This window comes from Ctenopharyngodon idella, chromosome 1 (assembly GCF_019924925.1).
Source record: "Ctenopharyngodon idella isolate HZGC_01 chromosome 1, HZGC01, whole genome shotgun sequence".
NCBI classification, from domain to species: Eukaryota; Metazoa; Chordata; class Actinopteri; order Cypriniformes; family Xenocyprididae; genus Ctenopharyngodon; species Ctenopharyngodon idella.
The window spans coordinates 38921125-38938018 of NC_067220.1; positions in this window are offsets into that span (position 1 = coordinate 38921125).

A 16894-nucleotide genomic window follows, 5' to 3' on the forward strand; every position below is an offset into this window, starting at 1 on the left:
ATATGAAGAATGCACTACTACTCTATAGGTACTCAAGATTAACATGAGATTAGCAGAAATTGTGTGTGATACCCCCCTTTAAAGTGTGTTACAAATTAGGGAAAGTATACAGTTTATATTTTAAAAAAGTTCATAAAAATTTGCAAATCACAGTCATCTCATTTAGAATCATTTAGTATCCAGTGTTAACTTGGTATATTGTGGTGTTGAGGGTTTCTCTGAGGAAATATGCTGACTAAAGACAATGTGAACACACAGACACACAGTACTGGTCAAAAGTTTGGGTAACACTTTAGTATAGGGAATACATATAAACTATTAACTATGACTTTTTTCCTCGATAAACTCCTAATTTACTGCTTATTAATAGTTAGTAAGGTAGTTGTTAAGTTTAGGTATTGGGTAGGATTAAGAATGTAGAATATGGTCATGCAGAATAAGGCATTAATATTTGCTTTATAAATACTAATAAATAGCCAATATTCTAGTAATATGCATGCTAATAAGGAACTAGTTAAAAGACCCTAAAATAAAGTGTCACCAAAGTTTGGAAACATTACTGTTTTTAATGTTTTTAAAAGAAGTCTCTTATGCTCATCAAGCCTGCATTTTTTTTTTTTTTTTTTTTTTTTTGTTAAAAAATACAGAAATATTGTGAAATATTATTACAATTCATTCTGCTGATTTCTTATTATCATCAATGTTGGAAACAGTTGTGCTGCTTAATAATTTTTTGGAAACTAATACTTTTTTCAGGATTTATTGATGAATAAAAAGTTAAAAAGAACAGCATTTATTCAAAATAGAAATCTTTTCTAACAATATACAATCAAACCAAAAATTATTCAGACACTAGATATAATTTTTTGTATTTTTTTTACTAGTGGGTGCAGGACACTATAGTTCATTTATGTAAGTGAGGATAGCAAAATAAAGTAAACGGTGACATATTATACCCAAAAATTCTTCATACAGTGGACTATCAGTAAAACTGATAAAAATTTGGAACCAAAAATTATTCAGACACTTTTGACCTGACCATGTTTTGCTTAAGTGTTATCTGACATAATTAAAAAAAAAATCTGACACAGTTTAACTCTGAGATCTTGTCATATTTTATTACCATTTTTTTCAACTATAGTGAATAAACTGTAATAATGAATGAAATGTTCAAGATGTCTGAATAAATTTTGGTTTGACTGTAAGTCTTTACTACTACTTTTTCTCAATTTAACACATCTTTGCTGAATAAAAAGTATTAATTTCTTTCAAAAAAAAAGAAAGAAAGAAAAAAAAAATTACTGACCCCAAACTTTTGAACGGTAGTGTATATTGTTACAAATTTGTATATTGTATATTTGTATATTGTTTTTTTTTCTGTATTTTTGATAAAAAAATAAATGCAGGCTTAATGAACATAAGAGACTTCTTTCAAAAACATTAAAAATAGTAATATTTCCAAACTTTTGACCGGTACTATGTGAACACTAAACCTCCTTAAATATAAAATGAATAGAAAATAAATCTTCTAAAATAAGTTAAACTAAATAGAAATATTTAGTTAATAGATATTTAAATGATCAACATTATCTAAACATTATCTATTCAGAAAAAAAGGAAAAAAATAATTATTTCATTTTTGAAGAGCCCATTTTGTACCTTATTCATGAAATTGCTACTTTGTCTTTTTTCCTATATGATTTTTGCATTTTGCTTGTTTTTAATTAATAATGACATAAAGTAATGCCTCTTATCTGTTATTTGAATATGTAGATGTATAATTATAGAAGTTGGATTATTTGTAACATATATATTTCATAATATGTACTCCTTGAGTTGTAAGAGAGTGCACTTTCTACCTTCGGCTGGCTTTCAGGCATTGAGAATGTCAAGGATTCTGATGCTGTTACTCAACATGAAGCGCTCTCTGATCACAAATTTGTTGCACATTTGTGTGCCTTTTTGTGGTTGACTGTTGTGACAACACCCAGTCAGAATAAGGCTATATCCTAGAATTACGTAGAATTTTCCATATTGCTTTTAAAACCCAATATAAACAACAGCAAACAAATCCATTGTTTGGAATTCCTCTCCCAAAGTGACACTGAATTAATTAGCTGCAAAACTGAAGATGTTAAAAACAACCGACTCCATCAGTCCATCAAAGCATAGCTGGGACATACGCGGGTTGACGAACATGTACATGTGAGGATGCAAAGATGTTTTAGGCCACTCTTCAAAGTGAATTTACAGCTTGAGACTGAAACAAATAGCATACATGTGCGTATAGTAATGAAAATCTACACACTTGACTTGAAGTTTACTATATGATCCCATAAAAACTCTGTAAAGAGCTTCGAAGGGTCTGTAAAAAATTATTCTTGGGAATTATCTTAGTAAGTATTAATCTTTATCGAGAGTGGTCCAAGGATGTTTGGCTGCCGTTAAAAGGGAAGTTTGAAGCCTGCTGTTATGTGTGTGGTTTCATACAGCACACAATGAAAGCACAGGAAATCTATTAGCCATGTTAAAAAACCAACTGAGACATTTGGATGTTTTTGCTCACAAAAAGCAGCACAGTCTTCCTTAAAGTTGCTTATAAGTCTACATGCAGTGCTTCATGTCTACATATATATATATATATGTGTGTGTGTGTGTGTGTGTGTGTGTGTGTGTGTGTGCGTGTGTGTGCGTGTGTGTGATATTAACTGTTGGACTTCTTATTTTGTTTTTTGCTGGCACTGAACCAAAGGAAATAGGCGTATTTCACCCAAGATTTAAAATTGTGATTCCAAACCTGTATGACTTTCTTTTTCTGTGGAACACAAAATAATTTTGATATTTTGAACAATGTTTTTGCCCATACAGTGAAAGTCAATGGGGTTCAGTGTTTTTATGGACTTTTAAATAAAATTAAAGTCATACAATGTTTTTTTTTTTTTTTTTTTAAATACAGTACAAAAGTGCCTGCCCACGTTTTCAGCAGTGCTGGTTCCAGAAGCATTTTTCCATTAATTTCTCCCATAGGGATTTTAAAAAAAGTCTTTAAAGGGTTAGTTCACCCAAAAATAAAAATTATCATCACAAAAAAGTCATTAATTACTCACCCTCATGTCGTTCTACACCCACAAGACCTTCGTTCATCTTCAGAACAAAAATTAGGATATTTTTGATGAAATCCAATGCCTCAGTGAGGCCTCTATTGCCAGCAATGTTACTGCACCTCTCAAGATCCATAAAGCTACAGAAAACATATTTAAAACAGTTCATGTGACTACAGTGGTTCAACCTTAATATTATAAAGTGACGAGAATACTTTTTGTGTGCCAAAAAAACAAAACAACGACTTTTCAACAATGTCTAGTAATGGCCGATTTCAGGTGAATCACAACATTACAAACTTTGATTTGAAGCAAAAAAGTATTTGAAAATTGGACAAGAATACAAAGGTACAAGACTGTGTACAGCTTTAGTGAGGGAAAGAACTACAATCCCATGAAGCATTGCGAACGGAATAATCGAATTAAAAACAATGGAGAAATATAAAACTACTCACTTAAAAATGTTGATTATATATATATATATAAACATTTTTATTGCAAAACTTAAATATTTTGAGAGTGAAGGGAGTCTGGCTCGATTACATTATTTGCAGTGCTTCATGGGAGTGGGCGGAGCTAAAGAGATATTTTGGCGCGTTTTGCTTGTTTCGACTGGTGATTTTTTTTCTGTACAGCATCATGGGTAATGTAATTTTTCATCACAAATTTCACTGTTAAACACGGTTATTTTAAAACTAAGTGCAAACAATGTGGACTGACGGCTTCAACAGAAGCAAATATCATCGATTAACAACCTCATAGCTCGCAGTAAGGCTGTCTTTAAAGGTATACAAGTTATCATTAAAAATCAGTTTCCCTAGGAAGAAAATGAATAGTTTTTACTTCTGGAACCCAACTGTTGCACTCTATTCTTCTCTTGGGTTCCAAAGAAATGTGAAGCTTATCATTTTAAGACAAACACTTTCATTATTAAGTCTTATTTTAACATAGAACAACAGAAGTAATTTTTTCACACTATTATTGTTTATATCTTGTAGATACTGTTAAAAGTTTTTTTTTTAACGTTAACATATTGGCCACTTTCAATTTAAATGCCTAGAAAAATAGAAGGTTAAAGTTGAAATTTACAGCAGAAAAGCTGTAAATCTGAGCAGGTTGTCACTGTGCAAGGAAGACCACCAAGACACCAGCTCGGGAACCATCTAGAAAACCCAGTTATACTGGCAAGTTATTTATAAACCAAGTGTGCAGGCAGTCATTTTTAATGATCCATAAAAGAAGTGAAGTTAAATCAGTTTTCAGTAATTCTTTGCTTAACTCCAGTTCCATGTTCACAGCGGGACATGGGCGCTTAAGTGTTCCTGTGTGATGTGGATTGGCGAGGCCACCATGACACGTTAACCAGAGTCTTTAAATCATCTTTGCATGAAATCTTTAATGACAGACTCAACAAACAAGAGAACAGAGGGATCCCTTGAAACAAAAGACTTCACATTGTTGCGGTCCACTAATCCAAACACTAAATAGCTCTTTTGAATTCATCTCTGTTTAGAATAATGCGAATCAAAGAATTATTCGCCGTTCCTATAGCACAGCATGTGTTGCAGTGACCCTTTTGGCTCCATTTGGTAAAAAAAAGTTGTGCAGCTGGAAAGTGGAACGGTATGACCAATTGTGTAATTTAATTCTGTTCAGTTGCCCTGCACACAGCCACAGATCAGGAAGTGTTTACCAATTAGTCAACACTCATCACTGTTCTTATGCACATGACAGAAGGCAGAGGGTTTCATGTGGTTTTGTTCTCATGGCATGACTGTGTAAAGCAGTGATCTGTTTGGACTCCAGCCTTTCTGACCTCACACCACTGACCCTCACCTTCCCTGTGAGTGTGAGGTCACCGTGATTTTGCCAAGTAAGACATATTTTGTTGATCCTGGAACAACATTCTTGTCCAAAAATTTAGTCTTAACCCGATCCCTACCCCTAAACCTAACCCTACCCATAAGTTATTCCTAAAATCAGAGGGAAATGATAGGTGAATAACACTGATGTAGAAGCACCTAACCCTGGTTGTAAGCCTAAGCTTGACATAAACTCTAAACTTGTCCCTCAAATCTGATTGGATTTGATTGTAATGTTGTTCCAGGATCAACAAAGATGTTGATCCAGGAACATGATGTACTTGGTGAAATCATATTCACCGTGAGAGTGACGGAGGGGAGGAGTTGCCATGACGACCACAGGAGGGCAGAGCCTAACCATTAATGGTGTCTCCAGCAACGGAGACTGTGCCGACAAGGTCAATCCATCAAAGCAGTGCACTTCTTAATTGGTATTGATTTCCAATAAAAATACTGAAACATCTTTAAATAAACTGCATAATATATTAGGACAAGAAAATAAATCTTGAATGCTGTGTATTTTTCTTACAATGTCAGTATAAATCGAACAAAATTTAATGAGCTTTGTTTTAAAAATACATTTTTCACAATGGGGTAAGAAAGATAAAGCTTATAATCTTTCACAATTTTGCTTTTTAAGTAGATTCATATTTTTTAAATGTGCTTTTATTGGATAATAATATAATAAAACTGATTTAGAATTAAGAATTTGCAGGGTAAAATTCCATCTTTTCTTTCAGACTTTTTTTTTTTTTTCAAATATTAAAAGTTAAAAACAAAAAAGTGCCTCGGTATTTCACAAATAAATGGTTCGAAACATTACAACTAATCTCCAAACAGATAAATAAATTTGACTAAAGTAAATGTATGGGTTTTTTCAGATCTTTCGATCTAATGAACAAAATAAGCTCACACAATTTACATATGTACGCGACCGGAGACTACCGAAAACACAAAGAGCAGCAGATTTCGCTTCTGCTCGGACAGCCGCAGGACCGCACCGAAAGCAATGAGTGTGTGTCAGGAATGGAGAGAGAACATTGTGCTTATGAGAGAACATTGTGCTTGGTATGTTTTTGTCTTCAAACCAAACTTGGGCTTTTAGCCGACAAAGTTTAAATCACATCTGGCTAGTGTACGAATTATGTCAGTAGGCGGAGAGTAGGCTGTCTTTTGTGGCTGTTCAAATGCATTCGACCACATGAGTGTTTACACTATGAAAGCAATCCAGTCAAATGCGTTTTCGACTGCCTCTGGAAGTGGTTGAAAGTGGATAAACTCAAAACGTTTTACACCCCATTTATACCTGTATTTAGTGTCGTCCACTTGTGATCCAATCGACCAAAATGCATCTTAAAGGATTAGTTCCCTTTAAAATGAAAATTACCCCATGATTTACTCACTCTCAGGTCATCCTAGGTGTATATGACTATCTTCTTTCAGACGAATACAATCCGAGTTATATTAATAATCACCCTGATGCTTCTAAACTTTATAATGGCAGTGCACGGAAACCACCTGTTTGAAGTTCAAGAAAGTGCATCCATCCATTACACAAACGCATCGCTTCACTTCAGAAGGCCTTTATTTACCCCCGGAGCTGCGTGGAGTATGTTTATGATGGATGGATGCACTTGTTTGAGCTTCAAACAGGTGGTTTCCATGCAGTGCCATTATAAAGCTTGAGGAGCATAAGGGTGATTATTAATATAAATCTGATTGTATTCGTCTGAAAGAAGAAAGTCATATACACCTGGGATGTCTTGAAGGTGAGTAAATCATGGGGTAATTTTCATTTTAAAGTGAACTAATCCTTTACCAGGTGAAAACAGGGCCTAAGAATTCTTGTTTCACTTATGCTAATTTATCTTACATGGCAACCACAATTGTGGCCACAATATTTTAAGTCTTCTGATGTCTGAAATTTAAGGTGTATTTAATGTTAAAGTGTAACAGTATTCAGTCTTCACATTCAGTTCAAATATGTAGCAGAAAGACATATCAAACCAGGTTTGATTTCATTGCTGAAATGTTGTCACGAATGTCACCATTGATTGCGGTGCACAAGAGGTTTGAGAGCTACAGCAGAAAGGCAGATTTTCAGAGAATAACATCTTAAATTTCAGTCTGTTCCCTAGAAGAAGCTACTAAACTGGGGAATCCCAGTGGGGAAGAATTTGAGGTGAGGACCATAATTAGTGGAAGACAAGGACTCCACTGTCCCGCAGGTGAAATCAAGCAAATTTCAGGCTGATGGCCAGATATTAGCCACCTTCGGACAAATGTTGTTTCAGCACCCAGTACTTATCTGTAGTTTTAGGTTCCAGACCTCTAAAGAGCCTTTTTGTGTCACCACTTAGTGCGGTTGCCAATTACCACACTGTTGGTTAGCCTGATATATTCTTTGGTTTTCCGAATATTACCCACACAACCTCAGTACATCATTCAAAGCATTTTGAGACACATTTGAGCACACTAATGGCCTGAAGTCTTATGTTCTTACAGGACCGTTTGAAGCGTCTTACCGGGATTTTCCAAAGATATACTTCACATATGAAATACATTTTCCAAATGCGCTTGCGGCCAATTATCATAATGCAGGCAAGTGTAAGTGATATTAGTACAGTTTGTCTTGTAAATCCAGCTTTGTGTTACGTTACACTTGCTATGCCCAGCTGCTTTGACTATAAACAAAGACAGAGTTATAGATGCTGGCAATACTGCACTGCCAAATCATAAGTGATGGCTTTGTTTGCCTCAATTTGTCTGTTATGATTTGGGGAAACCCCTAACCAAGTCAAAATATATATAGTGAGGATTTTTCTTGTTTTAAGCATAAACCTTTAAATTAAAATAAGAAAAAAAAAAAAACCTAATTGAAGATTTATTCTCTTAACAGAAGTCGGTAATGTCAGTATGTTCTTGGAATCTCATAATAGGCTTTAGATTGCAGCTGAGATTTGATTGTATCTCCTTGATAAAGGGGGTGATGAATCTGGAATATAGACTGGAGAAAATCATGATCAAAGCAATAGAAAGCAGTCATCCTTGCTGTTTAAGACTGTGTGCTTTTATTGATCTTTCCATGGTGGTGAGTGACGATCATTTGAAAGGAAGCAGACGGTCATAGCTGTCGTGACCTGTTATGGTTTCTGTTACTCTAGTACATTAAGTTCTGATGATTAAAAGAATATTGGAAAGTCCACGTCACTGTTCTCTGTGATCCTCAGCGATGAAGAGTACAAAACGTGGGTGAATTCAACCTGCACTTTTTTTTTAGCACATCCACCAAATCATGGCTAGTATAAGAATTGGTGTGTTTTACTTTCTAAAAAATTAGAAAGGATGATGATGCTTTGTTCAAAAAACACAGTGAGCTGTTATATAGGCAAATTTTAAGGCATTCTAAGATTTGGCCAAATTCTTGTGTAGAAGGCAATCCCACAATCCCACATCTCTAAAGGCCAATTCACACTGCATGGACAGAGGGAGACCAACGGCAACAGAAACTTTGTCAGGTTTTGTCAGATCAATGTGTTACCAATGTGTTGCTCCTGACCGTAAATTTAAGTAGGGCAGATTCTGGGTCTTAGCGCTAGTTTATGATGAACATTGTGTAAGCTTTATATTCTAATCGTTGAAAACATGCAGACACACTTTTGGCAGAGGTCTAACATCCTGTAGTATTTATTGCCTCTGAATGATGTTTTAGAATGTTACAAGTTGTCGAGGAATTCCAGTGAGGAAAAGAAAGCCATTTCTATTCTCAGAACAAACATAAAACAAACAGCAGAACTACTGTATATAAAGACTATTCACATTAGCACGTTTAAACTTTCATTAATTTGATACGAAGAATGCCATCTAGTTACTGACCTGATGCAGACACATAGCTGAAGCAGATTGATATCGTCTTGGTCTGGAGCAAGTGTGCACAGGAGCACAGTGTGAGTTAGCCTTTAGAAAAAAAACATCCAAGATGGTGAACAAAGTGGGAGAAATGGTGAATAAATGCCAAAAAGTGTAAAATATAACTAAATTAGTTCAAATCTAATTAAAAATTTACTATTTTATCCAATATATTATGTGTGCAATGCATTTTTATGCTTAAAAGTATTGTCATTAGCTTATCAAGATGTAAACGCCAAACTGTATTGAAATCAATTGTGAGTAAAGTCTTCCATGTGCTTCCTGTGAGGAGCGCTAATTGTATGATGCACAGAGTTGCTACTTATGTAAAGAGTTCCAAATCAGTCACTTTGAGGTCCCATTTCTTTTAGGATGTTGCCTATGTAGGTAGTAGACAGCAAGCAGCTCAATAGGTTTTGGAACAGAGCCATTACTTGTTTTAGGTTGTATAGTAAAGCGATATGGTTTTGTTACAATCATGCGGTAACTGATTTTAAAGTCTTCAGTTATTCCTGTTAGTGTGCTTCCTTTTTAGAGGGATTTGTACATTGAGTACTTTTCCAGTACCCAACACTGGAGTTATAATTACAATTACGCAATGTGAAAAATCAACCAAGCACAGATCTCCTGACACTACCCAGAACCCGCTTGTTTTTACCGAATGTTTTTAGTAGTTTATCTTTCTCAAATAGTACAGCCAAATGAAGACCACATGCTGATGGCAGATGTATTGGTAAATGATGTAAAAGAAGAGATCTACTGGTCTCACAGACAAACACACAAGAAGTATGCTGTTTGAATTATGCCATCTTTGTCCATTGACACTCAGTTCTAGGCTGCTTCCGAAAGCACATACTTCCCTACTATATAGTAGGTGAAAAACAGTATGTGACAAGAGTAATATGTCCAAATTCACAGTAGGGGAGAGTGGGGTAAGATGAGCCAATGGGTAAGTTGACCCACCCCCTGTATCTTGGCAACCATACCATTCTATTGTCATGTGACCATATATTTTAGAACCACCCATCATTTCTGCCAGACTGTGAAAAGGAGAAGCACATGGCAGGAGTGGAAGTCGCTTATTTACTTTAAAAACTGTTTTTGGCTTGTCAAAGTAAAATTTTAACATAACAGATGTAATGGCTGTTTCATCAAAGCAAATTTGTCCAGGTCTAAAACTATTTATGATGCATTTTGGTGATTTTGCAACGTATAAAACCATGCAAGTCATTTAGCTAAATATTATTCTGAATTGGTAAGCTAGCTAGCTTTTCCTAAAATGGCAGCTATGGGGCAAATGCTGTGGGGTAAATTGAGCCAGCGTTTTAACTTACCCCACCATAAGGCAATGAATTTAAGTTAAATCTGAAGTATAAACTGGTGTCATTTCAATGTAATATTACGCAACTGGTTTAGTTTATCTTAATTTTCGAATTTATTTGATAGGAATAGTGTACAAGTACACCAAATCCTTCTCTGATACGAACCAGAGGATGTTTAATCATATATATCTTTCCACCTGTAGTCTCTAATGGCCTAACATGGTCGACATTGCAGAAAAACTACCATGTCAAGAACCATTTGACTAAAATTATTTATTCTAAAGAATAAAATTTATTCATTCTTATTTAGTTTTTATTTAATTTTACTCAACAAACTCTCTGTTTAGTCTGTTTATGGGAAGGTTACATCTTTGGTGTTCAACATAATGTTTCAGAAATGCAAACAATTAAAGATACTGAAATTTCAACTTCATTTGGTTGGTTTTATGTTGTTTAATTTAGCTTTAAAAAAATAAATATTTGTAAAGTATTTTTACAAAGAATATTTGTAAAAGGAAATTTGATTATAAAATTAATTTTTAAAATAGGTACATTATCTTTAAAATTTCACATGGTTTGATTCAGATTCAGTTAGATGGTCAGTTTACACCCACCTACTGACTCGGCTCAACTTACCTGGGGTAAATTGAGCCAGAGGAACACTTTTTTTTATAAGAAGCCATATTTTTAGAACCCTTTGTCATAGATGTATTCTGATCATTTAAAATGATAGGAAACATCCAGAAATTACTTTAAATACTTTCATTGTACTTGTGCCTCATTTTCCCTTATCTTGAGGACCACATAAGTAAAAAATGGCTCATCTTACCCCACTCTCCCCTACTCATAAAAGAGGCAAAAAGTAGCCTGATGACCTACTTCTGGCGAGATTCTGAAGTGTGCTTAAGATGGACACTTGAGGCCACAGGAGAGGATTTGTGAATGGCAGTGAAGTGACAACTGATGCTGGTAGGTCACATGATAATGACAACATGGCGAATGTAGTACGTCTGAATAGACCCTTTTCACATGACGTCACACAACTTCCGTTTGGACTCGAAGCAGTGGATCCTCACTTCCGTCAGCACAGTGGAAAACTAGCGCAGCTCGAATGAAGTGCACCCAATAGTCGTACATATGCCACAAATGTGGTTAGAGGATGACTGTAGTCGCCTAATCACATGTATATTCAAGGCGAGGTGTTTGGCAGATCTCAAACGAACTTACAGATCGGCGAGATTTGCTGCTTGAAGTCGGAGGAGGAGTTGAATACGGAGCACTGAAGCCGTACACTTTCTGCTGCCCGTAGTAACTTGCAAACTTTGCTGTCTTTATTGCAGATGAGGCTGTTTATATGTATTTGTCAGTATTTGTGAAATAAACGCACGTTTCCGACATTTACGTGCAGAAAAAAAAACCTTTTCATTCAATGCTTAATGTACTAGGCTACTTATTTCAGTGCCTGTATGTACAATAAAGATCAACATAAGCTTATTCTTTTTAAATGTCAATGTCTATTTTTTCAGTTTTATTTAGATAAATATGACATACATAATAATAAAAATTGTGTTTAATATAATACTATTTCTACATGAAGACTGTTAATGTTGTAAAAACTGACTCCTGTACATGGCATTTTTACCATAGTAAAAAAACATCGTCATCATTCATCTCTTTATTGCAGAACAAGACTGTCGCATACAAAAATATGCAGAGGATTTACAACAGTACTCATTGTTATAGCAGCATTAAATGAATTAAATCAAATTATTTCTCCAGGGAATAACATTAAATGAACACATACTTCCGTTTTGTATTTTCATTACACTTCTTACAAATTATACAGTCTTAATATATTGCACCAGTTCAGTTTAAACTGGTATGATGTAAAATTATCTAAAATTTTCACACCATTAATTCTTCGGAGTATTATATGTGGATGTGCTACTTTCAGGTGTCTATTACTCGTAAATAAATCTCACAAGAACAATACCGTTATCATAGCCTACCAATTTCTAAAAATAAAGATTTGTTTTTAAAGACAATATTCTTGTTATTCCAAATAGGCTAACAGATTTGTGTGGACACACAATTGTTGTGATAAAACTCAATTCAAGGACACAACATTGCTAAAGTTTCTGCTCGCGGAAACCCTAAGCAAGGCAGTTACAGAAAGGAAGTAATAAATAATGTTACCAAAAGAACCCGACTGTGTAAATTCTTGACAGTTCGCATTTAAAGCATTTTTCCGGAGAAGTGGCCAGCACGAAGGTAAGACGGAACTACAGATCCACTGCTTTGCGGATAGGCAGAAGTTAACTGACGTCATTGTGAAAAGGGCCTATTACATTCATACTATATACACTCTAAAATAGATGGTTCTTTAAAGGCTCTTTACATTTAGTAACAGTTCTATTTAGAACCATATGGTTCTGAAGAACCCTTTATATGCTGAAATGTTTCTTTGTGTTAGAGTTTAGGGTTCTTTTTTCTCCCGCCTTTTTGTTTTTCAAATCTGTAACTGCCAAAGCCACATCATTACTGGTTTTCTGAAGCTCAGCCACCCAAATACACTGTCAACATACTCTTAACAGGTAAATGATTTCTTTCTTAAAATGTCTATAAATCTTAACTTTCAAATTGTAACTGGTTTCCTATCAATCATGTAGGCGTGACCAAAATGACTAAACCATACCTGTGATTTTACTGGAACTTGGTCTTCATTAGGCCTACATCTATTTTGTGTTTCTATTTTGTGTTTTACTTCCTTAAGTAATTATTCATGTTCAATGTCAACTGTCATTAATTAATGTATTCAGCTAATAACTGCTGTTAGAGCACTGTCATTTTTGCTGCAATTTCACGTCAATAAAAAAATAAAAATAAAACTACGTAATTGACACATTTATTTCATTTTAAATTTAAAACCTTATTCGAGGCTACAAGCCATTTTAAGACCAAACCAATAACAAAAATAAATAAAAAAATAAAAAAATATGAAATATACTAACATTAATAATATAAAGATACTAATATACTAATATTATTGAAAACAAACTATTATTAAAAAGGTTATTTATCACAATATCGAGGTCCTAAATAGCACTTTTAAAACATGGTTCTTTATTGAACCTTTTAGAACCTAGAAGGGTTCTATTTAACACCTGCTATTGTTACAAGCCAAAGAACCCTAATTTGGTATTATTTAGAACCATTTTTCTTATTCAAAATAAGTACCTACTCATGAGACTATTGGACTATTCTTTCAGCCAATCACCGGAGCCATATATGCCATGTGTCCATTTCTCTAGAGTCGCTGAAAAAGGATGATTGGCTGATGGCATCAGAAGAACATGCACAGTCCCAAAGCCTTCACTAGAGACTATACATGTGATGTAAAAAGGCTCCTTGACCATTTGATTGGGAGCCAGTTTGCATTCCGTTACTTTCCATCAAAGTATGCAACTTAATTACATAATAAAAACTTTTATAATATATATATAATATTTTATAATATAAGTAATGCAATACTAATGTGATAATATAACATTACTTTTAAAGGTCCTCAGCACTGATGGTAGCCATTTTCCATAATCCTTCTCCCACTCTGAAATTAATTTGTCTATATGGTCTACTCATGATGTGTGGTGGTTGTTTTTATCAAAGCCTGTGATGACAGATGTGACCGCATGATGGGGTTTAGGGGTTTACCAACATCAGCCTCAAGGGTCTGCCAATGCTTCCACAATTGACTCCAATGCTGTGACGAAATGTGTTGTAGAAATCTAAAGCATGATATCTTAATGCTAACTGTAGCCATGTCATGCACAACTTTATACAATGGCATTGTTGAATTCATTTATACAATTGGATTCGTTGACATATGTTTCAAATGTGATTAATTCTCTACTTTTATTTCTCTGTTTTTATTTAGAATTTGTCTGCATTTTGTTTCAGTATTTTTCTTATCCATCTATGCTGACATTTGAGCAGTCAGGATTTTGATTGCAGTTTGATTGTCTTCCTCTGGAAATTTGTCACATGATATGCCAAAACACAATAGCCAGCTTAGCTCATCAGAAGAGAAATTAAGCTTCTTTGGATTTGGGTGTCAATGCACTGCATTCATTACTGACAGAGGAAGAGAGATGGGAAATAACCTTTGACCCGTGCATTACATCTGGCCCCCATTAGCCCTCCATGAACCTCGGCTGCCTTTTAGTGACCTTCTATTTCAAGCACGTCCATCACTCCTCAAACCGTCATCGTGGCACATGGACACTTTACCGAATGTAAGAAGGAACTATAGGAGAAATGCTATCTGCTTTGCCTGAAGCCAGAGATCAGGTTACAGCGTAAATATCTAGCCTGATAAGAGACATACAGCCTGATAAGGTGCTGAAGTATGTACTTGTTCCTCTAAATAAGGATGAGAATGTAATTTAAACATTTCCCCTGATAAGCGTGCAATTTTATAGCAAATCATAGACAAGATAAAAGTAAAACAACAATGTTAGATAATTTTGAAATTGGAGGAGAAAATGAGATGGAGTTTTTCGCCCTACCGCGGTTCTTCCGCTTACATCACAAGTGACCTTTCCGATGTGATAACGTAATGCGTGGCGCATCGCAGAGCAGTGCAAGATGAGCATTTGTATTTAAAAAGTATATACATTTTTATTTTTTTTAGAAAATGACCGATTGTTTCACTAGACAAGACCCTTATTCCTCGGCTGGGATCGTGTAAAGCCCTTTGAAGCTGACATCCCATACATCCAGTGGGTTTTTTAACAGTGGTGGTGTCAATAAGGGTGGGAATACAGTCTGACCTGTCTTTGCTGTTCGTTTCTGCATAAGTATAGCTCTGTAAGTAAGGACGAAGAATGGATCACATGGGAGAGGTGCACTTTTTTGTTAACAGTGAAAAGAGTCCCATTAAGGAACCACACTTAACTGTCCCTTAGAGACATTTAGATAAACACAGCACACCAATGGTCCAGGTGTCCTGTTACCACAAGGGACAGCGGCAAAGAAAAGACATGAGAGCATTGGGAAAAGCATTGTAGTTTGTATTTTTTGTTGTTTCTTTCTCTACCTGCCTTTTTCTGTTTTGTTCCGGGTGATTTTTTTTAGATCGGACGCCACGTCATTTCTCATGCAAACACAAAAAAATCCATTCTGTAAGGATCAAAACAAAAGTCTGTGGGTCCCAACTAACAATGACCCACAGCGAGGAGTTTTTATCCCAGGGTCTAACAGTAGCCTGGGGATATGCTAAGGGAATGTAGAAGGAAGTGTAGCGCCTGCTCATCATATACATAAGCACATAGAGCAAGGAGGAACTGGCGCGAAAGTAAAGGGGAAAGGTCAGTTACGAGCATTGTCATCGCCTATACCCTCCATCGACCTGAAAACCTTCAAGAGGAATGGCAAGAACCCTTGACAGAGAAAATCTAAAAGATGAGCAGACTTCAGCTTCTTTCCACGAAATCTGAACAATGTGTGGGTTGGATGAGACAAGCCATTTGATGTTACATCCACGACATGTATTCTTGTTTTTTTTTTCAGACCAGATGAAGATAATTGGCTTTGAAAGGAACTTTCTCAGTGACCTTGAGGATATTAGCAAAGATGAAACATTAAAACACCAGAGATTTCAAGTGCGCTGCCTCCAGAGCCACCCACCGAGTTCTGGAAAGCATATTAAAAGTGTCAGTCAATAAGCTGCACTGCTCAGCAGGATGGAAATGTACGTGAAGCCTCCACAAGTACCATTAGGGGATTTTTAGTTCTTTAAATGCATGCATTCTTAACCAAGAGCCATTTATTTTCATGCCCAATGTGAAACAAAGACTATATGATCAGTTTTATTTTTATTGTTGATATTATTTTTGTTTTATTTGCCTCCAGCTTTGTCCTTAACCCTTATTAAATGATACATTGCCATGATTAAAGGCACTATTTGTTACGAGAAAAAAAGTTCTCATGCTTGGCCACAAAAAAGGCAGTAAATACAAGTTGATGCTATTTTGTTACAGTAACAGACTATCTGGCTTTCATTTTTCTATCTGTTTTAATGAGGTTCTGAAGAGCATGTGAGAAAAATGTTTTGCATGCTGTTTTCATCAAACATAATTTTAGTAGTTACTTCAAAACACAGATTGCTCTGATTTGTCAAAACATATTTTATTTATCTTTATTTTATTACTATTTATTAAGACTTAGCCATGCATTGTTTACAACTTTTATTTACGTATTTAATTTTTTATTATTTTTATTCAATTTTTAAAATTTTATATATATATATATATTACATTTTTACCCATCTATTTATTTATTTAGTTTTTTTTTTTTTTTTTTTGGTCATACACACAGAAGTAAATGCACATTAAATTATTTTATTTTATCAATATAATTTCAATGTGTCGTTACACACATTTTTGGAACATTTTATATCACTTATTTGAGGGTAATACGTTTTGACTAAGATAAACTTCACTCTACTTACTAATTTCCAAGACAAAGTGCATATGGTATTTTGTTAGCACACGTTTTAAATGAACCCTCCCTTACCTAAGCGCACATGCACACACTCACACAGTGCCACCTCTCCTCCAGACACTATCCCTGAAATGTCTTTAGTGTGCAGTTTATTTTTAAAGCTGTTGTTCCAATTTCCATGGATACTTAACATAGTGAG